This window comes from Chelonia mydas, chromosome 10 (assembly GCF_015237465.2).
Source record: "Chelonia mydas isolate rCheMyd1 chromosome 10, rCheMyd1.pri.v2, whole genome shotgun sequence".
Lineage (NCBI taxonomy): Eukaryota > Metazoa > Chordata > Testudines > Cheloniidae > Chelonia > Chelonia mydas.
Genome location: NC_051250.2, coordinates 22,379,878 through 22,386,023, shown reverse-complemented (window position 1 = coordinate 22,386,023; position 6,146 = coordinate 22,379,878). Strand labels below are relative to the sequence as shown.

The window sequence follows — 6,146 nt, the reverse complement described above, 5'->3', positions numbered from 1 at the left end:
TTTGGGGGTATATTAACTTCTGCTTTAGCTTTCCTAGAGAAGAATGTTCCCTACAGGAAGCAGATCTCACTCAGGTAGAAGATGCAATCTCCTATTGGAAACTGTCCACAAGAAAGACATAACAAAAGAGATAGCAGTGGAACTGAACACACTGTTTTAGGTTGTTGTTTTTCTGATAGAATAAATAGCATTAAAAACTACTGTCCAGAAACTCTCATATATAGCGCTCTGATCCTGCAAAAACTGCATGTGCTCAGCTTTACTACTGTGCGTGCCCAGAGTGCTCACGGTCGTACAGTGAAGCACATTTGTAAGTATTTGCAGGTTCGTGGCCTAGGTTCTTACTATACTGTAAGAATTCTCAGGGTCAGATTCTCTATCTTTTACATTGGCTTAAATACAAAATAAATGTACTGAGTTACTACAGATTTACACTAGTATAAATGAGATCGGAATCTGGCCTGTAAAGTTGTCTTTCTTGCCTAAGTCATGGTATCCCCTAAGCCAGCGGTGGGCAAACTTTTTGGCCTGAGGGCCACATCGGAGTATGGAAATTGTATGGCGGGCCATGAATACTCACGAAATTGGGGGTTGGGGTGTGGGAGGGGGTGAGGGCACCAGCTGGGGGTGCAGGCTCTGGGGTGGGGCTGGGGATGAGGGGTTTGGGGTTCAAGAGGGTGCGCCAGTATGGGACTGAGGGGTTCGGATGGCAAGAGGGGGTACAAGGCTGGGGCAGGGGGTTGGGGCGCAGGAGTGGGTCAAGGGTAGCAGGCGCTGCGCGGCACTTACCTCAAGCAGCTCCCAGAAGCAACAGCATGTCCCCCCTCTGGCTCCTACATGAAGGCACAGCCAGGCAGCTCTGCACGCTGCCCTGTCTGCAGGTGCCACCCCTGCAGCTCCCATTGGCCATGGTTCCTGGCCAATGGGAGCTGTGCAGGTGGTGCTTGGGGCAGAGGCAGCATGTAGAACCCCCTGGCTGCCCCTTCACATAGAAGCCAGAGGGGGGGACATGCCACTGCTTCTGGGAGCCAGGCAGAATGGGGCAAGCCTCCTACCCCACTCCCCGGTGGGAGCTTGAGAGCCAGATTAAAACGTCTGGAGGGTCGGATGCAACCCCCAGGCCATAGTTTGCCCACCCCTGCCCTAAGCTATAGTAAGAGCCTGAGGTGGGATGCACATCTAATATCTTGATGAAAAACAACTATTAGTAATTAAACCTACCTATTCTTTGTTTCTCCAGGCCACAATTTTAGTAACCCTGGAATAAAATTATTTTGCACTCAACACACTAACTCAGGCATAAAAAAGCCCTTTTCATGATCACAATTACTCTGCAAAATGTCAAGTTTTTTTAGCACTACACTCACTTTAATTTGTCAAAGTGTATGAATGGTTCTGCCTGCTTTTATGAAACAGATCCTAAATTTTCTGGGCAGGACTGTGCCTCTTCACTCATTTGTATAGTACTGAACACACTACTGGAGTTTAATATTTAGTAATAATCCTCAGTAAATATTTTAAAGTTATGGGAATCCTACGTTTTTATTTAAAAGAAAGTTTTTGGAATTCTAAACAAGAACTTTACAAAATTCAGATTAATGGCCACATATAAGAATCTAAATAGATGATGTCTTTACTATGAAACATATTAACTGATAAGATTGCTCTCTTCAAATGGGGTGCAGGAAAGGTTTTAAACTGTGAGACAATTTAAAATTTAACTAACAAACGAATAATATTTGGCCAGTCTCCAACTGAGGGTGGGGGAGAGCGAGTAAATTTAAAAAAAAAAAAAATCAATGAAGGAAGTTATGGTCTGGCAGCTTTTATATTGATTTTCTCTAACTTAACTCCTCATGGGCTTCTGAATACTAGCAAAGTAACTTCTATTTGCTCTCAATTTTAACCATTTCCAAACTACTAGAGGGAAAAGGAGAGCCAGGATCCACAATCACTTCAGTATCAAAAGGATAACAATAAATGCTTGTACCAATGTGAGGGGGTAAGTGAATGGTTGGACCTGAACAACCTGAGATTATACATTTATAATAAGCATGAGGTATACGGAAGAACGTTAGATGAACTGTTATGCAAACACCAGCCCATAAAAATCAGTTTAAACTTTTTGTTTAAAGGTCTGTTTTATCCACCTAATATCTATAGTCTTACACTTAAGACTTTAATCCTGCAAACACACACATGCTTAACTTTACTGCCACGTGTACTCCCATTGAGTTCAACAAAACTACTCATGGCAGTAAAGTTAAGCACACAAGTGTTTCCAGGATCAAGGATAAACTTGGACTTTAAACTCTTCAGAGTAGCATATGTTGTACAGTGCCTAGCACAATGTGGCCCTCATCTCTAGACACTGAAGAATTTTTTTTTAAAATCATATGTAAAGGTTGACACCACTGTCACTCTCTTTTTTACCCTGCCTTTCTCCTAACTTCCAAATGACCACTGCAGCAGCATTGGAGGACCATGCTGGTACTTCTACTTTTGCAGTTAACACCTCCATAGCAGAGTTGTACTGATCAGAACTATGCTGCTGGAAACACTATGGCAAAACCACCCACTTTTTTTCCTCCAACAACCCCATATCCAAGAATCCTTTGTCCTGTTTCAGTCCAAAAAGAAGCACAATGTTTAACACATTTTTAATCTTTGTTTGCCATATATGACCCAAGTTGGCATTCACATTCAGTATAAATAGTTGTTGTACGATATATTTTAAAGTACAATTTCTACATTAGTACTGAACACCTCATGACTTGCATACTCTCTAAAACAAGTATATATTCCATATATACAAAAATACATTAAAAGAACATTATTTAAATTGCACAGTCAAGCACTCAAAGATTAGGAAATACCAGATTTATACTTGTCTGTGCAACTTTAATTCACCCTTGTGCACCCAACAGCTGCACTGACTGAAACAAGGTCCTGTGGCAAAAATAGCATGTGAAGATATGATTAAAGACTGTACCGTAAAACTTCAACACAAGGGAACAGATTCAAGATTACACAGACAACCAAAAATCTGACATTGCCTAACTTCTGAATGCTTGATTTTGCATCCTCGGTAACATTCTATTAATGTAGTTTTTCCATTTGCGATTTCCTAGGTTTGGGGCACTTGGGTATTTTTTAAAATGAATAAAAGTAAAAACAAGGTTATGTGCAACTGTGACAATCTCCCCACCATGCATCAGCAAGAGGATTTGAAAGGTGTGCCTGCAGTACTGCAGCACAGATTGCTACCCCTTGAGCTTCAGGACTAGGTACTCTAGCTGGCAGCAGCAGAAGGGGACAGACTGCTGTGTCCAGGTGCTGATTCCAGGGGAGCCTCGCTGAGGTCTCCTCCATCCACCTTTCACACCAACGGTTGTGGGGGAAACAGTTGTGCCATGTGGCATCCCCAGCAACATGTTGGGTCCAGGGATGGTTGGAGGGAGCCAACTCGGCTCTCTCTTTCTACCCTACTCCTGGAGGAGGTAGGAGGGTTCCTGCTATTTGTAGTGCCCCAACAGGGGAACATGAGCTATGTATCGGGCTAAGGTTGTGAGAAGGAGAGGAAAGCCCAGCTCATTCTTTCTCTCTACCCTGTTACAGCAGCTCCAGACGTTCCCAGATGTTTTCAGAACAGTGTGATGCTGGCCAGGCTTAGAATAATTGCTTTTAGTTATTGTTTTGGCATGCTGCCGAAGTCTTCCTCAGCTGGCGAGATAAAATAAACGGTTATTTTCAATATTTTATATCTCAACAAAAGCTTAACAGAATTTCAAAGGACAAAAATGGCACTTCTGTATGCACAGGGCTATCTGCCCGGTGAACATCAAAGGTCTGCTGCAAACAATGGAGGTCTGAAAGCTTCTCAGAAGGTAAAGGTTGCAAGAAAGGTGATAAACAATTTAAATATAGATGTCACTGCCAGCTTCCTATACAGTAAATTTAAATTCTACAGCTATTTACAATGGTTTTCTCTGCAGCCAGAGAGCTACAAATATTTTTATTTTGTTTTATTTTATTTTTATTTAATTTATTTTGAATTTATTTTGAATAATTGAAAGTTTAAGTTCTGTGAAAAAATGTTTACAACCTGTAGCTCCAGAAAGTAGCTTTGAGACCTATCTTGAGACCATGACCCCCCAAGGCTGAGAACCATTACACTATGACAAGCATCAGAAGAGGCATCTGTGCACCCTTCCTTGAGAAACTGTCCTATAGGTAGGGCCCTACCAAATTCATGATCCATTTTGGTCAATTTCATGGTCATAGGAATTTAAAAATCATAACTGTCATGATTTCAGCTATTTAAATCTGAAATTTCACAGTGTTGTAATTCCAGGGGTCCTGACCCAAAAGGGAGTTGGGGGGGGGGGTCACAAAGTTATTATGGGGGGGAGGGGTTGTGGTACTGCTTCCCTTACTTCTGCAGTGCTGCTGGTGGTGGCACTGCCTTCAGAGCTGGGCAGCTGGAGAGTGGCAGCTGCTGGCCAGGAGCCCAGCTCTGAAGGCAGAGCAACCGCCAGCAGAAGTACAGAAGCAAGAATGGCATGGTATGGTATTGCCACCCTAAATTCTGCACTGCTGGCTACAGAACTGAGCCCTCAGTAACCAACCACCACTCTACGGCCGCCCGGCTCTGAAGGCAGCGCCACCACCAGCAGTAGCACAGAAGCAAGGATGCCATGGTATGGTATTGCCACCCTTACTGCTACACTGCTGCCTCCAGAGCTGGGCCCTCAGTCAGCAGCCGCCACTCTCTGGCCGTCCAGCTGCGAAGGCAGCGCCACCACCAGCAGTAACACAGAAGTAAGGATGGCATGATATGTTATTGCCAACCTTACTTCTGCGCCGCTGCTGGTGGGGCTCAGCTTTCAGAGCTAAGTACCCAGCCACCAGCCGCCACTCTCCGGCCACCAGCTCTGAAGGCAGCAATGAAGTAGTAAAGGTGGCATGGTATGGTATTGTCACCCTTACTTCTGTACTGCTGGTGGTAGGGTACCACCTTCAGAGCTAAGTACCCAGCCACCAGTCACCACTCTCCAGTCACCCAGCTCTGAAGGCAGTGCAGAAGTAAGGGCAGCCCCCCTAAAATAACCTTGTAACCGCCCTGCAACTCCCTTTTGAGTCAGAACCCCCAATTTGAGAAACGCTGGTCTCCCGCATGAAATCTGTATCATATAGGGTAAAAGCACACAAAAGACCAGATTTCATGGTGGGAGACCAGATTTCACAGTCCATGATGCGTTTTTCAAGGCTGTGAATTTGATAGGGCCCTACCAATAGGGGAATTTTTTAAAAAACTGAGACAGGGTAGCAGTGGTGGGCATGAAATATACTACCCCCATGCAATTTTAACCCTCAGAGACAGTAAGCAAAAGTAGTCACCATCTGACTGTTCGTTGTCCTATGAGTAAAAAAAGAAGTTAGAAGTCTCAGTCCACTGTCTATTGATCTGAACGTCTTCATCATAAAAACCATGATCACAGTTAATACCAGCTGGCAACTTCTTAGAAAAGAAACAAGAGAGTAAACAGACATGGAAGAACTACTATCTCAACATTAGAGGTCTAGGTTGAGACCTCCAGGTCAAATTTAAGTACGTTGCGAGAGATGTAAGGAATACTCTACAATGCCACTGTCTGTGCTGTTCTCCATAGAGAACACTACAGATTCTGGTGCTGTAAAGGCAGCAACTTTCCCATGTACCAATTTAAACGCAAGTAATTTTTTTAATGGAAGTCACATTTACATTATTTGAACACTTTTTTGCACTTTCTTTCTCTGGTAACAGCATAATAGAATTACCTTCCTGCCATTAGTTTATATATTTAAATAGATATACTAGGAAAGATCAAAACTTCTAAATATATTTATAGAGCATAAAAAAAAATAAAAAACAAAGCAAGTTCTGAGATTGCATTTTGAGTTTCCAAACAAAATTTTAACCATACACAGCAAGATGAAAGCTACATGCACACACACAAGGAACATATGTTACCACAAAGATCAAACATGAAGCAAAACTAATTGCATCTAAATCTCCACTACATGTCAAAAGTAGTTAAACAAACTTAGCGCTGATCAGGTTTGGACTGAACTTTCTCTCCATAATATTGCATAATATGGTACAT

General features: G+C 42.9%; 1 protein-coding gene across 2 annotated transcripts in view; it reads right to left on the bottom strand.

Annotated features, from left to right (window-relative positions):
• TXNDC11 (thioredoxin domain containing 11) overlaps positions 1-6,146 on the bottom strand; it is a 100,636-nt gene that overhangs the window by 93,104 nt on the left and 1,386 nt on the right. The gene's annotated exons all lie outside the window — the stretch shown is intronic.